General features: G+C 38.6%; 10 non-coding genes across 10 annotated transcripts; all 10 read right to left on the bottom strand.

The window, feature by feature from the left end:
- Positions 1-14,704: 14,704 nt before the first annotated feature.
- LOC145995442 (5S ribosomal RNA) lies at positions 14,705-14,823 on the bottom strand. Its single transcript, XR_014442495.1, has one exon. It is a non-coding gene; the product is annotated as a 5S ribosomal RNA (ribosomal RNA).
- Positions 14,824-15,919: 1,096 nt separating this feature from the next.
- Positions 15,920-16,038, bottom strand: LOC145995613 (5S ribosomal RNA). Its single transcript, XR_014442659.1, has one exon. It is a non-coding gene; the product is annotated as a 5S ribosomal RNA (ribosomal RNA).
- Positions 16,039-17,141: 1,103 nt separating this feature from the next.
- On the bottom strand, positions 17,142-17,260 carry LOC145995444 (5S ribosomal RNA). Its single transcript, XR_014442496.1, has one exon. It is a non-coding gene; the product is annotated as a 5S ribosomal RNA (ribosomal RNA).
- A 1,095-nt stretch (positions 17,261-18,355) lies between these two features.
- On the bottom strand, positions 18,356-18,474 carry LOC145995641 (5S ribosomal RNA). The gene has a single exon (XR_014442686.1). It is a non-coding gene; the product is annotated as a 5S ribosomal RNA (ribosomal RNA).
- Positions 18,475-19,570: 1,096 nt separating this feature from the next.
- On the bottom strand, positions 19,571-19,689 carry LOC145995584 (5S ribosomal RNA). The gene has a single exon (XR_014442630.1). It is a non-coding gene; the product is annotated as a 5S ribosomal RNA (ribosomal RNA).
- A 1,101-nt stretch (positions 19,690-20,790) lies between these two features.
- On the bottom strand, positions 20,791-20,909 carry LOC145995488 (5S ribosomal RNA). Its single transcript, XR_014442538.1, has one exon. It is a non-coding gene; the product is annotated as a 5S ribosomal RNA (ribosomal RNA).
- Positions 20,910-21,836: 927 nt separating this feature from the next.
- LOC145995627 (5S ribosomal RNA) lies at positions 21,837-21,955 on the bottom strand. Its single transcript, XR_014442672.1, has one exon. It is a non-coding gene; the product is annotated as a 5S ribosomal RNA (ribosomal RNA).
- Positions 21,956-23,050: 1,095 nt separating this feature from the next.
- Positions 23,051-23,169, bottom strand: LOC145995445 (5S ribosomal RNA). Its single transcript, XR_014442497.1, has one exon. It is a non-coding gene; the product is annotated as a 5S ribosomal RNA (ribosomal RNA).
- A 1,459-nt stretch (positions 23,170-24,628) lies between these two features.
- Positions 24,629-24,747, bottom strand: LOC145995578 (5S ribosomal RNA). The gene has a single exon (XR_014442624.1). It is a non-coding gene; the product is annotated as a 5S ribosomal RNA (ribosomal RNA).
- Positions 24,748-25,680: 933 nt separating this feature from the next.
- Positions 25,681-25,799, bottom strand: LOC145995396 (5S ribosomal RNA). The gene has a single exon (XR_014442452.1). It is a non-coding gene; the product is annotated as a 5S ribosomal RNA (ribosomal RNA).
- Between the last annotated feature and the right edge of the window lie 746 nt (positions 25,800-26,545).

A 26,545-nucleotide genomic window follows, 5' to 3' on the forward strand; every position in this document is an offset into this window, starting at 1 on the left:
TGCAGGTTTTGATTTTTCTATTTATTATAATCGACATTTTTCTTTTGATATATTTATCATTCCGTAATAGGTTATTTGTGAAATAAGTAACAAATGTCTGAAGAGATCTTCCTCTAGATCGATGTATGATATAGGATAAACAATAATGTCCACACACATCACTGTTTAAACCTTGAAGTTGTACAGTGTTATATGAAAAACTTATAGTATTGTTTTGAAGAAAATTTCGTACAGAGGCTATCTGTGGTGGTAATCCGAAACTATCAAAATATTCGCCATTTCTTGATATATCAATGTATATAGCAACCCAATGGGTCCCTGGTTTGTTACTGGGATCTGTATTCAAAATTATCGCAGCAGGTGTAGATACTGTTAGTGGAAGCATATCAGAGGGATATACCCCTGTATGTTTATGATCGTGAAGATGTCGAAGTGGTAGAAGTAGTTGAAGTGTGTTCATATTTCCACTGTGCAAGGTTGTAAGCATTTGACAAAGAACAGAAGAAGGTTGACCTTAAATGTGCCGAATGAAAACAACGAGGGGTGTTATCCTTCGAAAATAATTTTAATGAAGGACAACCGTACAAAGTCAGATCTTGAACTGTTCTACCAAGTAGAAGTGATAGAAAATTAGATTTTTCAGTTCCTTTACAAAATACTGAATCATAAGGTGCAAGTGTGTATTTTAGAAGATACTTGAGATAATAAAAAGGAATAACTCCATCACACCATGATAGACCGTGATAATTTCTCTGTAACCAATGAACGGATTTCAAATTTTCAGCAGAGAGATGATCTACAGAGAATGGGGGCTTCAATAACCAATGATAAGAGTGGCTACCATTACCACTATATATTGCTACTTCTTTTGGTATAAATGTTTTATTTATATTAAAGCCTTGAATATCGACTACTGCGAACAACATTTTGAAATAAAATGAAATAAACTATGGTATACACTTACCTTATATCTGTTCAACTTGCGTAATCCAGGATGATATTTCGATCTTTATCTACTTCAAAAAGATTTTGGAACTCCCCGTAGACAACACCGTTGACTGTCTCTGCTAAAGCTGTGTTGAAGTGGACCTCCAAACGAACTGTTCCATGTCGTACAAGGTTCCAGTGTGTTGATGTATGAGCAGATAGGTCGGGAGTGAGGTCAAAGGCAAAAAGTGTGTATCCTTGACCGTAGTCCTCTCTAGAGATTCCATTCCCCTCATTTAAATATTGAATTCCAGTATTTTCAAATAATGTCTGATACGACCTGACAAATAGGTTATTCCGAAAATCCGGTTGAAGGGGATTCGATGGAATTTGTTTCCCGTCTACATACAGGCAGAGAAAATTTATATTGAAATGATGAAAATTATAAGGATTTTTAGTGTAATCCCCGTTGAATGCTGCATTAGTAACAAATCCTATAATGATACGTTTTGGAATTTGGCCCAGGAATAAGTTGTCGATAGTTTTATTTAGAATACCTCTAGGAAAGGTAATGATCTTCATATGAACTCGATTTATAGGATACTTTGCAGTTGTCTTTTGTAGCACACGGGAATGAGCTATCTTGATGGTTGGGTGAATGGATACCTTTCTAACAAATAATGTGGCATCTTCAATGTGAATCTTGAAGTTGTTGCTGTCTGCCATAAGTGCAAAACCATCTTTAGCACGAATTAACTTCACACGCATTTCGATATTGTTAAGAACTAGACGTTCGAGGTTGAAGATGTCACAGTGTAGATGGCCTATGAGATCGATAGCCTTATTGCTTGTGATAAAACTTTTTCTTTTCTGAAGTCCTCTGTTTTCTTCACCATTTAAAGAATCCATATATCCTGGAGTATCTTTGTACCATAAATATGAGGTTAGATGGGATTCTTTTGCTGCAGGACCGTAGTTTAGTAGATTTTCGATGTATGCTCTGTATGGATACGTATGAGAAGGTGACGTAACAAGTTTCTGATTTAGAAATACATCTACTTGGTTGAATAGAGAATGTAGAAAATTATTGGTAGGAGCAACTTTATCTGAGATATTTATAGGAGTATTATCCAGAGTGAAGATTTTAACTTTTAAATGGAGGTATGTGTGTGGAAGGTCCAAATAATGTTCTCCATGTCCAGGTACTGTAAATTCAACAGGAGCATCATCTGATAACGAAGCTAATGGTTTGTACGAAATCCACTGACCTGATTGGATACTTGTTTGTGTTGGAGGTATTGAGAATATCTCCAATTCTGAATTTGAACACTGACACGAGAGGTTGCTTATAAACGACATATCTGAGACAACCTCACCCTTCAACAATCAGATTCTAACTGGGTAATAAAACAGTGTTTGGCCACATTATGGGTGTAATATCCACGAAATTTGTTATCCGAATATATCCATATCAACTTTTCTCTTCTGGGGTATTTTTTTCTTGTTTTTTGTTGCTTTTCTCTTCTGCTGTCTATTTTTATTTTTTTTAAGAGTTCTTTGTCTGTTTTTTGATTTGCTACTCGATGTTTTTCTCCTTTTGTTACCAGAACCGACCATAGTATCTATTTTACTTTCAGCTTTTCGTTTTAATCGGTCTCCTGCTTGTGAAAGTCTGGTTTTCAATGATTGCTTAATAGGTTGATTCTGTGTAATATCACCTAATACATTGATTCCTGTAGTCAGCATCTCTTTTCCAACAGCTTTTGCTCCTTTAGTTATAAGTGGGAGAACTGATCTAAATAATCCTCCAAGGAAACTACCGATTCCGTGACCTCTTTGATATGGTGAACCTTGGTATATGTTTGAAACACCTCCACCACTAAGAACATGGTAATGATGTTCATATGGATTCATTATTGCACAGAGCGTCTAAAATGTAGTTTTAATGACACCTCTCCAGATATGAATGGTATTTTTTGTCCTGTGCTATCCCTAATATCTATTTCTATAGTATCAAATTGTTTCTTCATTAAGGGTATATATTGTAGAGAGTGAAACTCGATATTAGCATCACTTCCAAAAATAAAATGACGAACATTAGTACCTACTATTTTTAAAAGTGGTGCAAAGGAATCTCCAACCATCTCGTGCTCCAGAATGTCACAGTAGATAAACATCTGTTGAGGTACTCCAAGTGATAAGTTAGCAGGCGATGACGAATGAACACGTTGATCAGTACCTAGTTTGATTATATGGAATGGGTCAAACCCTAACTGGGTTGCTAGTTTCGGAGAAAATCTTACTTCTGTGGATAATAGCTCTGCGTTCTGATTATCAGATATCTCTGTATTTGCTCTTAGAAGAACATGTCGATCATCTAAAAGCGAAATACTGAAAGGAACATTTGTACTTTGAATTGCGGTTACAACTTGTGCTATGTCTTGGTAATAGCCTGCTGGTATTTTAACTTTTTTCCAGTTATGTGTAATTGTGTCCAGGTTATAGTACACTATGTTCTGTCTCTCTGTTATATTATACATAAAATTAGGATAATGAATCTCAACGACAGCAACCTCCCATTCTCCTTTCAGTTGTATTTCTTTCGGTAGTTTTGTTGTAAAATTACATAATGTGTTCATAGGAAAAATATCCACCGAACTGTTGCTAGGTAAGGTTATGTAGAAAGAAGATCTCATGTTAGTTTTCTTAAACTCGAGAATGGTATCCAGGTATTAAACGATGAGGGATATCCGCTCCACTTAACAAATAATCTTCTTCTGCTGCCTTTCCCACTTGTCTTCAGTATTTTATCAATATTAAACTCTTTCGGGTGTTGCACTTTCTGGATTTCCTCACGATAAAATAACCCGTCAACATCTTCATTATTCAAATCTTCAAGTTTGTAAACTGTCGGAGTATGACCAACAACATTTTTAATTTTGAAAATCTCCTTAGACCATTTCCCGGTATATCCTTTCTCAAAAGGTAAACTTTCTCTGCTAATCCTAACGTAGTTATTTTTCTCTAGAGGTTTGTTTCTAGATTTTGTTGTGCCTTTTAATGGTTTTATATTTCGGAGATTTCTCCATACTTCAAGAATATTACCGGGTTTTACTTCCACAGGGGCCATTTTAATACTTCTATGTCTAGTGTTGTTATAAGATGTCAACATTTTCGGTAAATCATCAATATAACGGTAAGAATGTTTTGCCGTGAAATATTTCCACATTTTCTCTTTGAGAGTCCTGTTGAATCTTTCAATAATACTAGCCTTTCCATCTGGATTTTTTGTAGTAAAATGATGAATACTGTTAGTTTTGAAAAAGGATTGAATAGATGCGTTGATAAATTCCGATCCTTTATCGGTCTGTATGGTGATTGGTTTTCTTCCGTTTGCTTGTTCCAAAATATCATAGAATGCTCTGACTATATTACTACTAGTCTTGCTTAATATCGGGACTGCCCATGCATATTTGGAGAATGTGTCTATAACTGTTAAGACGAATCTAAAATGATCGTTGTGTGAACTTATACTTCTCAAATCAACAAGGTCTGCCTGCCACAAGTCATCAATGTTATTTACAATATATCTACCTCGTGGATATACTTTCCGTTGTGGTCTGTGTAATGTGTAACTTTCTTGACTCTCCATCCATTTCTGAATCTCCTTTTTTGAATATTTCTTAAGGGCACCTTTCCACAGACGATCTACAGTAGAGAAACCCGCAGGATTCGAGACATCATAATATATGTTCTTTAATCTTGAATCCATATTAAGGAAATAATGTAAACTTGAGATGATTCTATATTTAATACCTTAACCAATGCCCATGCTGCTCGTTTTTTTCGGTGTCTGCCACATCTTTCTGCTTTCTTCCTTTGAGTTTCTGAATTAACCCCCAACGTCGAGAATTACCAACAACTTCTTGAGGAATGTTTAAGTCGGCTAATAATTCAGAGAAATTTTCATATCCTTTCGGGTTACTATTTTGGCGATTTCTCACTATATCACTGACAAGATCGACAATATTACTTCCTTGTATATTTTTATTGTATATACTGGTTTCTCCACTAGAATTCCACTCTATATTTTTATTGTTCTTTAGTCGACGATATAATAGTTCTACTTTATAATGAAATTTTTTAGGTGTGGTAGCTAAAATATCATTATAAACAGGATCAGAAATCTCTCTCTCCTGTAACTCCATATTTTCCTCTTTTTTCTGTTCTTGATGTTCTTTTGAAATTAACGGAAGCTCAATAGGATTGTTTAAATTTCTTGCAAAATGAAGGTACCTACTCAAAACTTGCTGGTACATATCCCATTTTTGTACATCAGAAATATTTTTCTTTTGTAATATTCTTTCCATTTCTTTATCTAGTTCTGACATTGATGATGTCCGGTGTTGCTGATAATAAAATTTTTGGAGAGTTTCATGAGGTAGCAATACCATTTTTCTTGCATGTTCCATTATTTGAAGAGACTTGAAAATATTCCACTAAGTATCGGAGCGATAAGATATGGTAGAAAACCTCCCGACTGAACTATAAACTTCTTCTTTTTCTTCCAGGATATTCCTCGTTTCACGAGATTTCTTAGCATATGCTTGTAACGAGCTAATTTTTTTTTCTGAGCTGGTTTTAAAGGTACATTGCCTTTTAAAGTATTATGTGCACACTCGCATATATCCTGCACCAAGCCAGAATCTGCATTTTTAAGAATAATATTTCTGACTGAGGGTTTACATTTCGATAGTGTGCGGAGTAATTCAGCGTTCCTGATCATGGGAGACATGATGATAAAGTGGTGTTCTTCTATAAATGTACATCTACTTATTTGGGAACATAGGCATAATTATAAGGGTCGTCAGGGAAGATGCAAGTTAGGTACCGTTGATTTTCTGGAGTTGACTGTTTCAAGTCAAAGAAAATATATCCATAAGGTGGAGAAGTAGCATCCTTAAACACATCCAACATAAACTTTTTATTCTCAGGGCAAATCTGAGTCGAAAGAGGGTAAATTTGAGCTTTATCTCTCGGATTCTTGAAGTAGACCAGGTAATGGCAATTCAGTGATATATCACGGCGTCCTTTTCCTTGGTGAAATATGTTTTGTGTTAGAAATATTGTACTTATATTTCTGTGATGGCAACCTTTTGTGAAAAGATCAACAACTCTACCATCAGCCTCTCTCATTAGATCGTCAAGAATAACTAAATGTGGTCCTTCCTCTGACTGACATGTGTCCATGTTAGGTAGTCCTTTCTGGAATTCAATATTACGTGAAATATTTTCATACAGAGGTTGCCATTCACTATAACACCAGGTAATATTGTTGAACTTTACATTTACTAAATTTTCAAGATGTAACAAAATCCGCGATACAAAAACTGATTTTCCGCATCCTGAAGGACCAGCTAGTATCATGGAGAAGGGATGTGTCCATGTGTGTGCCATAGTTTGAAGTAAGTAAATTTACATATAATCAGGATATTTACAGGAAATAAGAGGTAAGTACAATTTGTTTTAGTTGTTTCCGTATCTTGGTAGGTGAGTACATTTTTTTTGTGATTTTCCTTCGTACGTATTTTCTTTACAGGATGAATGTAACCAAACGGTACTGTATCAAAATCATGTATGATTCTCCTCTTTGTGTAAACTACCCTCAAAACTTTACTTTCTGGTCTATTGTAAACCCTAAAATCTTTTGTTCTGGAAATTTTTCTTCTATTGTGGACTGTTATATCTGGTGTCTCGTGAATAATCAAATCTTTTAGTGATGACATATTTATTACTTTCCTGTTCTCATGATTTAGAGTTATTCCTTTTACTTTGCACACACTTGTTTCATTTCCTGTAACAGGGTTTCTGACATTAAAAGCATAAGACTTTGGTCCTGTAGAGACAAACTCTGTTATATAACTGCCTTTACCATATACTTCCAGTTCATCTGTCATCTGACCAAGATAGTCACCTGTTTTAGGTTCAGTTTCACCAGTTTTTGTACTGAAAATTACACTATCTGTATCGTAGTATATTACTCTTTCCTTTAATTCTTCTAAGTATTTGTAAAGGTGTAGTCTCGCCCCAGCTGTAGTATATGCGGCAATGAGTACATTTACTGTGTGTAACTCTTCAACAGCCTCATCCACATGTTCCCAATTCACAACTACCGCATTCTCATCAATAGGTAGTAAAGAGTTCACACTTACAGATGGACTGGTTAGTTTGTCATAAAGTTCGGAAGGTTGGGATATTATTGACGTCTTGGGAAGATTCGGTCGTTGTCCAAATTTGCCCCAAAAACTGTTAAGCATTAATTTGGCAAGTCTTCGTTTACCAGGGTTATTCTCTATTTTGTTGTACTCCAGCAATATCCCCTCTTTTTCATGGTAATCTTGAATAAAACTTTGTTTATCTTCTTCTGTTTCACATCTTGAAGGCCAGCCGCTCGCTTCCTGCTTTATTTTTAGGAATTTGTTGATATAACCAACAAATAATCCCCCTTCTCTACTTTCTGGGTCGTAAGTGGTCACCTCGTATTGCCATACTTCAAACATCTCTATTATCTGGTATCCTTGACTCACAGCTTTTCTTAACTCGTCAGCAACCCAGGTCCCTGTAAACAGTCTTTCTTGATTAGTGTGCGTACAGTCCTTCTGATTCTTTTCTTCTGCACAAGATCTACATAACGCAAAAAATAATTTGCCATCCATCTTAACAGGCAAGACAGGGTGATAAAGATCACGAGGTGGTAGAACAGAACATAATACAAGTCCTTCCACTTGTTCAATAGGTGGACAGTCATCTCCCAGATAAATTTTGGGGTGTCCAAGAGGGAATTTGCCATACTTGCAGACAAATGGATACAGAGAACAAACATCGATATAACCAATCTTTTCATTACTAGTAGCTTTATAATACAGTTTGGTAGCATTTGTACGTCCACCCGTTAAACTGCTACGCGGGTTAAGGATTTTCCTTAGTGTTATTGGATGTTTTTCTACATACTTCTTAATTTCAGGATTTTCATTTTTCAGTTTTATCCAGTCACATTCCCACATAATCTCCACTTTATTACCACTTTTCTCCAAACGCTCTGTAACTCTTTTTGTTCTTTCTCTTCTAGTGTCGACTGTATCACCATCTTCTGTACTAGCTTGACCTGTTTTGTTTAACATACACCTCTCACAAGAATGGAAATAACATCCGTGATACTGAAGTATATGTCCTTTCCCATCCTCATCTTTGTAAAACCCGTCAACTTTGAGACCTGCAATTTTACTTTCGAGCCCCCTTCCAGCATGTTGAATAACAACACTTCTTCTCATCTCTTCGTAAACGAGCCATTCAACAGCCCCTACTGATTGCTTGTCAGCCCACCGGTAACCATTGGGAGGTATTATTCCTATAGACTTATCCTTCAAGAATTTCCTCCGGAATAATAGATTACACACTCCGGATATTGTGACTCCTTCCCTCCACACATCAATCCCAGTTTCTGCGTAGAAAGATTCCCTGAATTTCAGACAGGCTAATCGCAGTATTTCCACATCACTTATGCAATACTCTATCAACTCTTGTTCAGCGTCAAACACATAATTCTTCTTCTTCTGTTCTCTGTACCACTTCAGAAAATCCTCTCTCATTTTTGGATCCATTTGATCGGGGGAGTAATATTCCATATCAGGTAGTTCACCTCTGTAAGATCTATTAACAGATTGGTTAAAAAGATGAGGGTAAAATCCTTTCTTCTTTTCAGGTGGTAGGTCGAATGCTTTCGGTAAACTTGCAAGTGGCATAGGAAGAAAATTCAATGAATCGAGGAATTTAATGTAACCTGTCTGCATCAACAAAATTTTTGACCCATTCATTATGATCTCCGGGTAGACATTGAATTTTGTGATCATTGTTCTGAGGAGGAAATGACCATCGTATCCCCTCATATTATGGCATATGCAGAAAATATTAAATTTGTGTGGTAGGTTTTTGATGTAAGACAACATTTCTTCAACTGGTGAATTGCTGAATATGTGCTGCCTATTTCCACAAGTACTGCAGGAGACAGACACGTCTGAATTGCATATACAATTATTACATACTTGCTGTATGACACAGAGGTTTGGTTGATGTTCATTCCTATCGGCATAACCATCAAATTGAGTATCTTGAGTACACTCTAGATCGTAAAAAATTAAAATAAATGGCTTCTTATCTTGCGGTGGTGTAGATTTCTGTATGTAACACTGATGACCACTTGGATAATGTCTCTTACAAGTTCTGCAAAATATCTCCCCACAAACATGTTGGGTTTTTCTCTTAGCCATGAATATAACTTTCAAACAAGAGGGACATTGGGAAATTTTCATGCATATACTTTTTCCATTTTTAGGTTTTTTTCTATGATTTTCAAAGCACTCAGCACCATGGAAGTCTCTATTACATTCAAGGCACTTTCTTAACTCATTAGACATTTCATGAGATGCAAAACATTTATTGCATTTTCCCAGACAATCTTTATGTTCTGTTACAGAGCCGAATTTTTTCTTACAATGCTCGCAATAGTAGCTGCAAGAAAACGCCGATGTCAAGGAAGTTATAACATTATAATGATCATTATTATGCAGAAGAAACAGAGGTTTTCTGGACTTTTCAGTACTCCCTTCAAACATAATATTATCTCCGCTAAGATCTCCGTATACAACAATTCTGTACTGAGGCATAACAGCTTGAAACTTCTGCAGCTCCTGAATACTGCATCCTTTCTTGGTGATATCTACTCCTGCATCTCGACATAATTGTAGAGCCTCGGTTCGAACAATTGGACCACCCATTCGATACTTGTTTCGTTCGTTGTGTCCTGGCAAACATGCATATCCCCTTGCTACAACAAGTGCACGAGGAAGACACATGTAATCTTTGTTTGTAATGGAAATTATACCGGAACGTCGTCTGCAAACTTCCTCAATACTATCCAACCCTCTCTTAAAACGACCTGTGCCTGAGGGTAGTCGGACACGGTGGAGATGGAAAACCAGTTGGTCAGATGCGAGAAAAGTAGCGTTGCTCTGCATTACTCTTTCAAGGCTCTCCCATACTACATCCCCGTCGAGTTCACTTCCTAACCGGAAACTAAGCCAGAATGGGTCCCTTGGAGAATTAATATTTCTTATTGTTAAACCAACATGATCATTTTTATCTATGTTTTGGGTTAAATATTCTATAATCTGGTTTAGTCCGTCATGGATCCAGTTAAGCGGGTTTGTATTGTCAGGGACTGGAAGCAGACGAACATTTATTTGGCGACCTTCAAGGTTGAACTTTTTATAATGCCGTTCAAAATCACCAAACACCGTAAACATACCCTCGTTCCTAGGAACATTACTTGTAGAACATTTTTCCGAGGAACCACTCGAACCATCATTTCCAGGAATTTCCCCTTTTGATCCACATCCTTCTTGCACATAATTTATAGTCCCTAACATCTCCAATTCATTCCTGAGTGAAATAACCTCGTTGTCCATCGGTCGCCTTAACGCATTACTAATAAATTCCTCCATTGTCATTTCATTGTTCCCCCTAACAACATCGGAACCTAACATCTCCAATTCATTTCTAAGTGAAATCACCTCGCTGTCCATCGGTCGTCTTAACGCGTTACTAATAAATTCCTCCATTGTTATTTCATTATTCTTCCTAACAACACCAGAAATCATATCCACAATTTCTTCCGTCAAAGCATCTAAATTATACTCATTTTTCTCTGTTGGTGTTTCTGCTCCATAGTTCTCTTCACCACACCACCCAGAGTCAAGACTGAGCAATATATTTTTGTAAGGAGCTGTTACTTCATAATTTTCTCCAGTACTTGTATTGTTACTCTCTCCCGAAATTGAAACCACTTTAGTCACTAAGTTGTCGGGCTCTCCCCCTTTTTTTTCTCAATCTGTATAATCGGTCCATTGGTAACATTACTCAGACTTTGAGGTGTGGGTGGTTGTTGAATATATAGTGGGGATCCTACATATTCGCTGATGTCATTGAATAACTTCTGTGTACATAAACTGTCGTCTGACATAACCGGTTTTTGTTCAGACCGACTACCCCGGATGTCACTAAATGCATGTATACACTGAGATGGAGATTCATCAGAATTCATAGGATTACTTATAACTACCCCATTTTGTTTTGATTGAACCTCCTCCTGCCTGTTATTATTATTATGCCCTATATACTCCTCAATTTCACAGATAACATCCTGTGTTGATTGCAGATGAGATGTTTTATCTGTAAACAAAATTATACCCTTGTAAATTAATTTGTATTTGAATTATGTTTTATACTGATACAAAAATTATCATCCTTCACATTATTTAATAGTTAATTTTCGATAATATTGAAACAAGGATAAAAATTCTATTTGAGATATTGTTTAAATTGTACTCAAAATTACAGTTGATGTACAGTACGAGAGGATCCACATTTAAAGTGGATCTAATTTTATAAATTTAATAAACTTTTTCTCCAAAAATTAATAATATTTAATTACAAACAAAATTTCTTTATAAACTCGATAGTATAGTACACTTCAATCTTGGATAAAATACATATTTTTTAGTAGTCACCCGTATATTTTCACTGTCGCTTAGTGAAAACCTATTAAAACAGAGGTAAAATAAAAACGAGCCATGTTCGTAATCTTGGATAGTTGGGAATTGTGCAGAGCATGTTTAATAACAGGGCTGAGCAAAATTTTCGTGGCTATGCATGTTCAGGATGATGCTAAGGTGTTTTATTATACGAGAACGTCCCTAAAATTTGCAACGCGGGGGCCACTTCGTATTTACCACTGTGAAGAAATATCGCGAGGAATTTACAAATATAAATAAAAACAATATTTAATATATCTTCCATTACCTTTATAGGGTCTCCCGAATGATGTAGTGATAATGTTATTGCTTTGGAATCAAAGGGTCCCGAGGTCGATACTCTGTGGAGGCATAAGTGGTTCGGATCCAACTTTATACTGTAGGCCCAGTCCCAATTAGCTTTTCTGACCATAAAGTGAAATTAAAACAGCATCTCAATCAATCAATCGGTTTGGAATCAAAGGTCCCGAGATCGATACTCTGTAAAGGCACAAGTGGTTCGGATCCGGCTTGAAACTGTAGGTCCAGTCCCGATTTTAATATATTTTTCATTACCTTTATAGGGCCTCCCGAATTATGTAGTGATAATGTTATTGCTTTGGAACCAAAGGGTCCCGAGGTCGATACTCTGTGGAGGCATAAGTGGTTCGGATTTGATTGAAACTGTAGGTCCAGTCCTTATTTTATTATATTTTCCAATATTTTTGATGGGGTCCCCCCCAATGATGTAGTAGTAATGCTATTGATTTGCAATAAAAAAGTTCCGGAGTCGATACTCTGTGGAGTTACAAGTGGTTCGGGTCCGACTCGAAACTGTAGGTCCAGTCCCAATTAACTTTACTGTCCATAAACTGTACTTAAAACAGCATCTCAATCAATCAGTTTGCAATCAAAAGGTCCCAGGGTCGATACTCTATGGAGGCACAAGTGGTTCGGATCCGAGTTTAAACTGTAGGTCCAGTCCCTGATTAACCGTTATAGATAGAGGGCCCCGCCCGTGGAAAATAACCGATGTAGGGATGTAGCAAATTGGTTGAGGGGTTAACATCGTAAAGTTCGATAGATCTGGTGACTCTACGTGAGTGTTTGATATCATCAGGTTTTACAGAGTTATATTCACAAAATAAATCAATACTTACCCATATTTTCTTCTTATTTCGCTGTCTTCTCTCTCTCTCTCTCTCTCTCTCTCTCTCTCTCTCTCTCTCCAACAGAAGATATTCCGCCGTAGAATATTTCACACTAATAAATCTTAACTTCCACTGAACGTACTTTCACAACAACAGTATTCAGACACAACGTAGCAAGGAAAACGTAAGTGTAACCTTCTAACTTCTGTATACGAATAACTATACTAGGGATCAAACAGCCAACCTCGCCATTTATATTATCAACTACGTCACACCCCAAACAAAACTTGCTGGAACATGCATTGAAATCCCCAAACAGCTTGACGCTACTATGAAAGTTCATTAACACCGTGACCTCAAAACATCTCATCGATACAGACATAATGGCGACATCCATGCACCGTCATACTTAGGCCATGACCTTCTACTCCAGTAAGGTTTACTTAGGTCATGAAACGCTACTCCAATCTTATCACTGATTTCGTCACACCTAGGTTTCAACATGCCCTCCAAGAGTACGCCACTCTTATCATATCTCTAAACCAAAACTTGCTGGAACCTGCATTGAAATCCCCAGACAGATTGACGCTACTATGAAAGTTCATTGACACCGTGACCTCAAAACATCTCATCGATACATACATAATGGCGACATCCATGCACCGTCATACTAAGGCCATAACCTCCTACTCCAGTAAGGTTTACTTAGGTCATGAAACGCTACTCCAATCTTATCACTGATTTCGTCACACCTAGGTTTCAACATGCCCTCCAAGAGTACGCCACTCTTATCATATCTCTAAACAAACAAAACTGACCCCGCTTATCTTATCACTAAACAAACATTTTCACCCCAAGTGCCTGATCTCTACTGGTATATTCAGCGCGGTATGACCGTTGGCGAAAGGTACTGCTTTCGGTAAGATAGATATACTCCACCGTCTAGTTTTCGAGACGAGACGGGTTATGTCTCGTTTAGTGTGCACTGCCAAGAATGTGTAGATGAAACATAATTGTTACTATTAATGATACATTTCATTGTAATCATAGTGAGAAAATGTGCTTTAACAACCTTCGAGAGATGTGTTAACATTAAAGCTAAAAGACAGAGAAGGAAATTTTGTGCAGGGTTAGGATTTTAAACAGAAACGCCCAAAAATACATCAAATAATATTTCAGGAACGTATCCTCGCACAAAAACTGCCAACGCCGGCTCTTCGGGAAGCGATTTTGCAAGAAATGTTTGTGATTTATTGACTTCAAGTTACTAAAAAGGTCATTATCACCATTACAAAAGCAAAAAGGTTGCTAACAGTACCTGGTGCTCCCAGGCTGTCACCAATCCAAGTACTTTCAAGATCCGTCGCTGCTTGGTTTCTGTTTTTTGACGAAAACCGGTATATTTAACGCGGTATGTCCGCTGGCGAAATGCACTGCTTTCGGTAAGTTACATATAGGCCACCTTCTAGCTTTCGAGACGAGTCGGGACATCCTACGTTTCGTGGGCAATGCCAAGAATGTGTTGAAGAAACATACGTTTTTGTACTAAAATAATGATACAATTCATTGTAATCATAGTGAGAAAATGTGCTCTAACAAACTTCGAGAGATGTGTTAACATAAAAGCTACAAGATAGGGATTCAACTTTAGTGCAGTGAAAGGGTTTTGAACAAAATATACACCCAATAATAACGCAGACTCGTATTCTCGCCGAAAACTACCAACGCCGGAACTACGGAGAGAGACACGGCGGATCCAGGCACAGCTATAAACTGCAATTATGGCGGCCGGATGTAATAAGACAGCACCCTGCAACCCAGCATGATAAGAAATTAAATAAAACATCGGCTTCCCAGATATTCATATATACTAATATACATTTTTTACATATATTATATGCTTACATCTATAAAAGAGGTGATTCTGCAGAAACTGTGGATGATTGATTGGTTTCAAATTACAAAAATGTCACTATTAACCAAAACAAAGAAAAAGGTTGCCAACAGTACCTGGTGTTCCCAGGCAGTCACCCATCCAAGTACTTACCAGGCCCGACACTGCTTGACTTCGGTGATCGGACGAGAACCGGTATATTCAGCGCGGTATGACCGTTGGCGAAAGGTACTGCTTTCGGTAAGATAGATATACTCCACCGTCTAGTTTTCGAGACGACACGGGTTATGTCTCGTTTAGTGTGCACTGCCAAGAATGTGTAGATGAAACATAATTGTTACTATTAATGATACATTTCATTTTAATCATAGTGAGAAAATGTGCTTTAACAACCCTAGAGAGATGTGTTAACATAAAAGCTAAAAGACAGAGAAGGAAATTTTAAGCAGGGTTGGGATTTTAAACAGAAAGGCCCAAAAATACATCAAATAATATTTCAGGAAGGTATCCTCGCACAAAAACTACTAACGCCGGCTCTTCGGGAAGCGATTCTGCAAGAAATGTTTGTGATTTATTGACTTCAAGTTACAAAAAAGGTCATTATCACCATTACAAAAGCAAAAAGGTTGCTAACAGTACCTGGTGCTCCCTGGCTGTCACCCATCCAAGTACTTTCCAGATCCGTCGCTGCTTGGTTTCTTTTTTGGGACGAAAACCGGTATATTTAACGCGGTATGTCCGCTGGCGAAATGCACTGCTTTCGGTAAGTTACATATAGGCCACCTTCTAGCTTTCGAGACGAGTCGGGACATCCTACGTTTCGTGGGCAATGCCAATTATGTGTTGAAGAAACATACGTTTTTGTACTAAAATAATGATACAATTCATTGTAATCATAGTGAGAAAATGTGCTCTAACAAACTTCGAGAGATGTGTTAACATTAAAGCTACAAGATAGAGATGAAAATTTAGTGCAGTGAAAGGGTTTTGAACAAAATATACACATAATAATAACGCAGACTCATATTCTCGCCGAAAACTACCAACGCCGGACCTACGGAGAGAGACACGGCGGATCCAGGCACCGCTATCCACCGCAATTATGGCGGCCGGATGTAATACGACTGCACCCTTCAAACCAGCATGATAAGAAACTAAAAAAAAACATCGGCTTCCCAGATATTCATATATACTAATATTCATTTTTTACATATATTATTTGCTTACAGCTATAAAAGAGGTGATTCTGCAGAAACTGAGGATGATTGATTGGTTTCAAATTACAAAAAGGTCATTATCAACCAAAACAAAAAAAAGGTTGCCAACAGTACCTGGTGTTCAAAGGCAGTCACCCATCCAAGTACTTACCAGGCCCGACGCTGCTTGAATTCGGTGATCGGACGAGAACCGGTATATTCAGCGCGGTATGACCGTTGGCGAGGGGTACTGCTTTCGGTAACATAGATATACTCCACCGTCTAGTTTTCGAGACGAGACGTATTATGTCCCGTTTTGTGTGCACTGCCAAGAAAGTGTAGATGAAACGTAAGTGTTACTACACCAAATATTGATACATTTGATTGTAATCATAGTGAGAAAATGTGCTTTAACGCTCTTCGAGAGATGTGTTAACATTAAAGCTAAAAGACAGAGAAGGAAATTTTGTGCAGGTTTGGGATGCTAAACAGAAACGCCCAAAAATATATCAAATAATATGGCAGGAACGTATCCTCGCCGAAAAACTACCAACGCCGGCTGTTTGGGAAGCGATTCTGCAAAAAATATTTGTGATTGATTAACTTCAAGTTACAAAAAAGTCATTATCTCCATTAAAAAAGCAAAAGGTTGCTAACAGTACCTGGTGCTCCCAGGCTGTCACCCATCCAAGTACTTACCAGATCCGTCGCTTCTTGACTTCTGTTTTGGGACGAAAACCGGTATATTTAACGCGGTATGTCCGTTGGCGAAAGACACTGCTTTCGGTAAGTTACATATAGGCCACCTTCTAGTTTTCGAGACGAGTCGGACATCTCATGTTTCGTGGGCAATGCCAAGAATGTGTAGAAGAAACATAGGTTTTTGTACTACAAATAATGATACAATTCATTGTAATCATAGTGAGAAAATGTGCTCTAACAAACTTCGAGAGATGTGTTAATATTAAAGCTACAAGATAGAGATTCAAATTTAGTGCAGTGAAAGGGTTTTGAACAAAATATACACCCCATAATAACGCAGACTCGTATTCTCGCCGAAAACTACCAACGCAGGACCTACGGAGAGAGACACGTCGGATCCAGGCACCGCTATCCACCGCAATTATGGCGGCCAGATGTAATACAACAGCACCCTGCAACCCAGAGTGATATGAAATTTAAAAAAAAAACATCGGCTTCCCAGATATTCATATATACTAATATACATTTTTTACATATATTATTTTCTGACTGCTATGAAAGAGGTGAATCTGCAGAAACTGTGGATGATTGATTGGTTTCAAATTACAAAAAGGTCAATATTAACCAAAACAAAGAAAAAGGTTGCCAACAGTACCTGGTGTTCCCAGGCAGTCACCCATCCAAGTACTTACCAGGCCCGACACTGCTTGACTTCGGTGATCGGACGAGAACCGGTATATTCAGCGCGGTATGACCGTTGGCGAAAGGTACTGCTTTCGGTAAGATAGATATACTCCAACGTCTAGTTTTCGAGACGAGACGGGTTATGTCTCGTTTAGTGTGGACTGCCAAGAATGTGTAGATGAAACATAATTGTTACTATTAATGATACATTTCATTGTAATCATAGTGAGAAAATGTGCTTTATCAACTTTCGAGAGGTGTGTTAACATTAAAGCTAAAAGACAGAGAAGGAAATTTTGCGCAGGGTTGGGATTTTAAACAGAAACGCCCAAAAATACATCAAATAATATGGCAGGAACGTATCCTCGCAGAAAAACTACCAACGCCGTCTCTTCGGGATGCGATTCTGCAAAAAATGTTTGTGGTTCATTGACTTCAAGTTACAAAAAAGTCATTATCACCATTGAGAAAGCCAAAATGTTGCTAACAGTAAATGGTGCTCTCAGGCTGTCAACCATCCAAGTACTTACCAGATCCGTCGCTGCTTGACTTCTGTTTTGGGACGAAAACCGGTATATTTAACGCGGTATGTCCGTTGGCGAAGTGCACTACTTTCGGTAAGTTACATATAGGCCACCATCTAGCTTTCGAGATTAGTCGGGACATCCTACGTTTCGTGGGCAATGCCAAGAATGTGTAGAAGAAACATACGTTTTTGAACTACAAATAATGATACAATTAATTGTAATCATAGTGAGAAAATGTGCTCTAAAAAATTCGAGACATGTGTTAACATTAAAGCTACAAGATAGAGATTCAAATTTAGTGCAGTGAAAGGGTTTTGAACAAAATATACACCCAATAATAACGCAGACTCGTATTCTCGCCGAAAACTACCAACGCCGGAACTACGGAGAGAGACACGGCGGATCTAGGCACAGCTATCCACCGCAATTATGGCGGCCGGCTGTAATACGACAGCACCCTGCAACCCAGCATGATAAGAAATTAAATAAAAAATCGGCTTCCCAGATATTCATATATACTAATATACATTTTTTACATATATTATATGCTTACAGCTATAAAAGAGGTGATTCTGCAGAAACTGTGGATGATTGATTGGTTTCAAATTACAAAAATTTCACTATTAACCAAAACAAAGAAAAAGGTTGCCAACAGTACCTGGTGTTCCCAGGCAGTCACCCATCCAAGTACTTACCAGGCCCGACACTGCTTGACTTCGGTGATAGGACGAGAACCGGTATATTCAGCGCGGTATGACCGTTGGCGAAAGGTACTGCTTTCGGTAAGATAGATATACTCCACCGTCTAGTTTTCGAGACGAGACGGGTTATGTCTCGTTTAGTGTGCACTGCCAAGAATGTGTAGATGAAACATAATTGTTACTATTAATGATACATTTCATTGTAATCATAGTGAGAAAATGTGCTTTAACAAACTTCGAGAGATGTGTTAACATTAAAGCTAAAAGACAGAGAAGAAAATTTTGTGCAGGGTTAGGATTTTAAACAGAAACGCCCAAAAATACATCAAATAATATTTCAGGAACGTATCCTCGCACAAAAACTACCAACGCCGGCTCTTCGGGAAGCGATTCTGCAAGAAATGTTTGTGATTTATTGACTTCAAGTTACAAAAAAGGTCATTATCACAATTACAAAAGCAAAAAGGTTGCTAACAGTACCTGGTGCTCCCAGACTGTCACCCATCCAACTACTTTCCAGATCCGTCGCTGCTTGGTTTCTGTTTTTTGACGAAAACCGGTATATTTAACGCGGTATGTCCGCTGGCGAAATGCACTGCTTTCGGTAAGTTACATATAGGCCACCTTCTAGCTTTCGAGACGAGTCGGGACATCCTACGTTTCGTGGGCAATGCCAAGAATGTGTTGAAGAAACATACGTTTTTGTATTAAAATAATGATACAATTCATTGTAATCATAGTGAGAAAATGTGCTCTAACAAACTTCGAGAGATGTGTTAACATTAAAGCTACAAGATAGGGATTCAAATTTAGTGCAGTGAAAGGGTTTTGAACAAAATATACACCCCATAATAACGCAGACGCGTATTCTCGCCGAAAACTACCAACGCCGGACCTACGGAGAGAGACACGGCGGATCCAGGCACCGCTATCCACCGCAATTATGGCGGCCGGCTGTAATACGACTGCACCCTTCAAACCAGCTTGATAAGAAACTAAAAAAAAACATCGGCTTCCCAGATATTCATATATACTAATATACATTTTTTACATATATTATTTGCTTACAGTTTTAAAAGAGGTGATTCTGCAGAAACTGTGGATGATTGATTGGTTTCAAATTACAAAAAGGTCATTATCAACCAAAACAAAAAAAATTTTGCCAACAGTACCTGGTGTTCCCAGGCAGTAACCCATCCAAGTACTTACCAGGCTCGACGCTGCTTGACTTCGGTGATCGGACGAGAACCGGTATATTCAGCGCGGTATGACCGTTGGCGAAAGGTACTGCTTTCAGTAAGATAGATATATTCCACCGTCTAGTTTTCGAGACGAGACGTATTATGTCCCGTTTTGTGTGCACTGCCAAGAAAGTGTAGATGAAACGTAAGTGTTACTACACCAAATATTGATACATTTGATTGTAATCATAGTGAGAAAATGTGCTTTAACACTCTTCGAGAGATGTGTTAACATTAAAGCTAAAAGACAGAGAAGGAAATTTTGTGCAGGGTTGGGATGTTAAACAGAAACGCCCAAAAATACATCAAATAATATGGCAGGAACGTATCCTGGCCGAAAAACTACCAACGGCGGCTGTTTGGGAAGCGATTCTTCAAAAAATATTTGTGATTGATTGACTTCAAGTTACAAAAAAGTCATTATCACCATTAAAAAAGCAAAAGGTTGCTCACAGTACCTGGTGCTCCCAGGCTGTCACCCATCCAAGTACTTACCAGATCCGTCGCTGCTTGACTTCTGTTTTGGGACGAAAACCGGTATATTTAACGCGGTATGTCCGTTGGCGAAAGACACTGCTTTCGGTAAGTTACATATAGGCCACCTTCTAGTTTTCGAGACGAGTCGGGACATCTCACGTTTCGTGGGCAATGCCAAGAATGTGTAGAAGAAACATACGTTTTTGTACTACAAATAATGATACAATTCATTGCAATCATAGTGAGAAAATGTGCTCTAACAAACTTCGAGAGATGTGTTAACATTAAAGCTACAAGATAGAGATTAAAATTTAGTGCAGTGAAAGGGTTCTGAACAAAATATACACCCCATAATAACGCAGACTTGTATTCTCGCCGAAAAATACCAAGGCAGGACCAACGGAGAGAGACAAGGCGGATACAGGCACCCCTATCCACCGCAATTATGGCGGCCAGATGTAATACGACAGCACCCTGCAACCCAGAATGATAAGAAATTAAAAAAAAACATCGGCTTCCCAGATATTCATATATACTAATATACATTTTTTACATATATTATTTTCTGACTGCTATGAAAGAGGTGATTCTGCAGAAACTGTGGATGATTGATTGGTTGCAAATTACAAAAAGTCACTATTAACCAAAACAAAGAAAAAGGTTGCCAACAGTACCTGGTGTTCCCAGGCAGTCACCCATCCAAGTACTTACCAGGCCCGACGCTGCTTGACTTCGGTGATCGGACGAGAACCGGTATATTCATCGCGGTATGACCGTTGGCGAAAGGTACTGCTCTCGGTAAGATAGATATACTCCACCGTCTAGTTTTCGAGACGAGACGGGTTATGTCTCGTTTAGTGTGCACTGCCCAGAATGTGTAGATGAAACATAATTGTTACTATTAATGATACATTTCATTGTAATCATAGTGAGAAAATGTGCTTTAACAACCTTCGAGAGATGTGTTAACATTAAAGCTAGAAGACAGAGAAGGAAATTTTGTGCAGGGTTAGGATTTTAAACAGAAACGCCCAAAAATACATCAAAAAATATGGCAGGAACGAATCCTCGCCGAAAAACTACCAACGCCTGCTGTTTGGGAAGAGATTCTGCAAAAAATATTTGTGATTGATTGACTTCAAGTTACAAAAAAGTCATTATCACCATTAAAAAAGCAAAGGTTGCTAACAGTACCTGGTGCTCCCAGGCTGTCACCCATCCAAGTACTTACCAAATCCGTCGCTGCTTGATTTCTGTTTTGGGACGAAAACCGGTATATTTAACGCGGTATGTCCGTTGGCGAAAGACACTGCTTTCGGTAAGTTACATATATGCCACCTTCTAGTTTTCGAGAAGAGTCGGGACATCTCACGTTTCGTGGGGAATGCCAAGAATATGTAGAAGAAACATAGGTTTTTGTACAACAAATAATGATACATTTCATTGTAATCATAGTGCGAAAATGTGCTTTAACAACCTTCCAGAGATGTGTTAACATTAAAGCTAAAAGACAGAGAAGGAAATTTTGTGAAGTGTTTGGTTTTTAAACAAAAAACGCACATAAAATGCATCAAATAATATGGCAGGAAGCTATCCTCGCAGAAAAACTACCAACGTCGGCTCTTCGGGGAGCGATTCCTCAAAAACTGTGGGTGATTGATTGACTTCAAGTTTCAAAAATGGTCATTATCAGCATTAAAGAAATGGTTGCCAACAGTACCTGGTGTTCCCAGGCGGTCACCCATCCAAGTACTTACCATTCCCGACGCTGCTTGACTTCGGTGATCGGACGAGAACCGGTATATTCAGCGCGGTATGACCGTTGGCGAAAGGTACTGCATTCGGTAAGATAGATATACTCCACCGTCTAGTTTTCGAGACGAGACGGGTTATGTCTCATTTTGTGTGCAATGCCAAGAATGTGTAGATGAAATATAATTGTTACTACACAAAATATAGATACATTTGATTGTAATCATAGTGAGAAAATGTGCTTTAACACTCTTCGAGAGATGTGTTAACATTAAAGCTAAAAGACAGAGAAGGAAATTTTGTGCAGGGTTGGGATGTTAAACAGAAACGCCCAAAAATACATCAAATAATATGGCAGGAAGGTATCCTCGCCGAAAAGCTACCAACGCCGGCTCTTCGGGAAGCGATTCTGCAAAATATGTTTGTGATTCATTGACTTCAAGTTACAAAAAAGTCATTATCACCATTAAAAAAGCAAAAACGTTGCTAACAGTAATTGGTGCTCCCAGGCTGTCAACCATCCAAGTAATTACCAGATCCGTCGCTGCTTGACTTCTGTTTTGGGACGAAAACCGGTATATTTAACGCGGTATGTCCGTATGCACTACTTTCGGTAAGTTACATATAGGGCACCGTCTAGCTTTCGAGACGAGTCAGGACATCGTACGTTTCGTGGGCAATGCCAAGAATGTGTAGAAGAAACATACGTTTTTGAACTACAAATAATGATACAATTCATTGTAATCATAGTGAGAAAATGTGCTCTAACAAACTTCGAGACATGTGTTAACATTAAAGCTACAAGATAGAGATTCAAATTTAGTGCAGTGAAAGGGTTTTGAACAAAATATACACCCCATAATAACGCAGACTCGTATTCTCGCCGAAAACTACCAACGCCGGACCTACGGAGAGAGACACGGCGGATCCAGGCACAGCTATCCACCGCAATTATGGCGGCCGGATGTAATACGACAGCACCCTGCAACCCAGCATGATAAGAAATTAAATAAAACATCGGCTTCCCAGATATTCATATATACTAATATACATTTTTTACATATATTATATGCTTACAGCTATAAAAGAGGTGATTCTGCAGAAACTGTGGATGATTGATTGGTTTGAAATTACAAAAATGTCACTATTAACCAAAACAAAGAAAAAGGTTGCCAACAGTACCTGGTGTTCCCAGGCAGTCACCCATCCAAGTACTTACCAGGCCCGACACTGCTTGACTTCGGTGATCGGACGAGAACCGGTATATTCAGCGCGGTATGACCGTTGGCGAAAGGTACTGCTTTCGGTAAGATAGATATACTCCACCGTCTAGTTTTCGAGACGAGACGGGTTATGTCTCGTTTAGTGTGCACTGCCAAGAATGTGTAGTTGAAACATAATTGTTACTATTAATGATACATTTCATTGTAATCATAGTGAGAAAATGTGCTTTAACAACCTTCGAGAGATGTGTTAACATTAAAGCTAAAAGACAGAGAAGGAAATTTTGTGCAGGGTTAGGATTTTAAACAGAAACGCCCAAAAATACATCAAATAATATTTCAGGAACGTATCCTCGCACAAAAACTACCAACGCCGGCTCTTCGGGAAGCGATTCTGAAAGAAATATTTGTGATTTATTGACTTCAAGTTACTAAAAAGGTCATTATCACCATTACAAAAGCAAAAAGGTTGCTAACAGTACCTGGTGCTCCCAGGCTGTCACCAATCCAAGTACTTTCCAGATCCGTCGCTGCTTGGTTTCTGTTTTTTGACGAAAACCGGTATATTTAACGCGGTATGTCCGCTGGCGAAATGCACTGCTTTCGGTAAGTTACATATAGGCCACCTTCTAGCTTTCGAGACGAGTCGGGACATCCTACGTTTCGTGGGCAATGCCAAGAATGTGTTGAAGAAACATACGTTTTTGTACTAAAATAATGATACAATTCATTGTAATCATAGTGAGAAAATGTGCTCTAACAAACTTCGAGAGATGTGTTAACATTAAAGCTACAAGATAGGGATTCAAATTTAGTGCAGTGAAAGGGTTTTGAACAAAATATACACCCCATAATAACGCAGACTCGTATTCTCGCCGAAAACTCCCAACGCCGGACCTACGGAGAGAGACACGGCGGATCCAGGCACCGCTATCCACCGCAATTATGGCGGCCGGCTGTAATACGACTGCACCCTTCAAACCAGCATGATAAAAAACTAAAAAAAAACATCGGCTTCCCAGATATTCATATATACTAATAATAATCCTTTGCGCAACAGCCCATGAAGGGCCTGGGCATACCTACGGACTGCCGGTCTCCCTCCCACACTTTCTCTCGTCACCTCTAAACGTGGAGATCTTCAACCAGTATTGGAATAGTCGGGGGGTCAGCCCGACGTATCCCCAGCCGTTATAGTAGGTCGTCTCTACCGGATTACTATCACTCATTCGGAGCTCCCCAATTTCCTTACGATGGTGGGTTGCCACCGGCCCTATACGTAGGCCGAATAAATTCCGACCAGAGCCGGATTCGAACCTACGCCGTCCCACAGCGAACGATCTCAAGACGAGTGAACGCCTTAACCCGCTCGACTACGGAGGAGGACTTCATATATATTAATATACATTTTTTACATATATTATTTGCTTATAGCTATAAAAGAGGTGATTCTGCAGAAACTGTGGATGATTGATCGGTTTCAAATTACAAAAAGGTCATTATCAACCAAAACAAAAAAAAAGGTTGCCAACAGCACCTGGCGTTCCCAGGCGGTCACCCATCCAAGTACTTACCAGGCTCGACGCTGCTTGACTTCGGTGATCGGACGAGAACCGATATATTCAGCGCGGTATGACCGTTGGCGACAGGTACTGCTTTCAGTAAGATATATATACTCCACCGTCTAGTTTTCGAGACGAGACGTATTATGTCCCGTTTTGTGTGCACTGCCAAGAAAGTGTAGATGAAACGTAAGTGTTACTACACGAAATATTGATACATTTGATTGTAATCATAGTGAGAAAATGTGCTTTAACACTTTTCGAGAGATGTGTTAACATTAAAGCTAAAAGACAGAGAAGGAAATTTTGTGCAGGGTTGGGATGTTAAACAGAAACGCCCAAAAATACTTCAAAAAATATGGCAGGAACGTATCCTCGCAGAAAAACTACCAACGCCTGCTGTTTGGGAAGCGATTCTGCAAAAAATATTTGTGATTGATTGACTTCAAGTTACAAAAAAGTCATTATCACCATTAAAAAAGCAAAGGTTGCTAACAGTACCTGGTGCTCCCAGGCTGTCACCCATCCAAGTACTTACCAAATCCGTCGCTGCTTTACTTCTGTTTTGGGACGAAAACCGGTATATTTAACGCGGTATGTCCGTTGGCGAAAGACACTGCTTTCGGTAAGTTACATATAGGCCACCTTCTAGTTTTCGAGACGAGTCGGGACATCTCACGTTTCGTGGGCAATGCCAAGAATATGTAGAAGAAACATAGGTTTTTGTACAACAAATAATGATACATTTCATTGTAATCATAGTGAGAAAATGTGCTTTAACAACCTTCCAGAGATGTGTTAACATTAAAGCTAAAAGACAGAGAAGGAAATTTTGTGAAGTGTTTGGTTTTTAAACAAAAAACGCACATAAAATACATCAAATAATATGGCAGGAAGGTATCCTCGCAGAAAAACTACCAACGTCGGCTCTTTGGGGACCGATTCCTCAAAAACTGTGGGTGATTGATTGACTTCAAGTTTCAAAAATGGTCATTATCAGCATTAAAGAAAAGGTTGCCAACAGTACCTGGTGTTCCCAGGCGGTCACCCATCCAAGTACTTACCAGGCCCGACGCTGCTTGACTTCGGTGATCGGACGAGAACCGGTATATTCAGCGCGGTATGAACGTTGGCGAAAGGTACTGCATTCGGTAAGATAGATATACTCCACCGTCTAGTTTTCGAGACGAGACGGGTTATGTCTCATTTTGTGTGCAATGCCAAGAATGTGTAGATGAAATATAATTGTTACTACACAAAATAATGATACATTTCATTGTAATCATAGTGAGAAAATGTGCTCTAACAACCTTCGAGAGATGTGTTAACATAAAAGCTAAAACACAGAGAAGGAAATTTTTTGCAGGTTTGAGATTTTAAACAAAAACGCACAAAAATACATCAAATAATATGGCAGGAACGTATCCTCGCAGAAAAGCTACCAACGCCGGCTCTTCGGGAAGGGATTCTGCAAAATATGTTTGTGATTGATTGACTTCAAGTTACAAAAAAGTCATTATCACCATTAAAAAAGCAAAAACGTTGCTAACAGTAAATGGTGCTCCCAGGCTGTCAACCTTCCAAGTACTTACCAGATCCGTCGCTGCTTGACTTCTGTTTTGGGACGAAAACAGGTATATTTAACGCGGTATGTCCGTATGCACTACTTTCGGTAAGTTACATATAGGGCACCGTCTAGCTTTCGAGACGAGTCGGGACATCCTACGTTTCGTGGGCAATGCCAAGAATGTGTAGAAGAAACATACGTTTTTGAACTACAAATAATGATACAATTCATTGTAATCATAGTGAGAAAATGTGCTCTAACAAACTTCGAGACATGTGTTAACATTAAAGCTACAAGATAGAGATTCAAATTT

This window comes from Lepisma saccharinum, chromosome 11 (assembly GCF_977018435.1).
Source record: "Lepisma saccharinum chromosome 11, izLepSacc3.1, whole genome shotgun sequence".
NCBI classification, from domain to species: Eukaryota; Metazoa; Arthropoda; class Insecta; order Zygentoma; family Lepismatidae; genus Lepisma; species Lepisma saccharinum.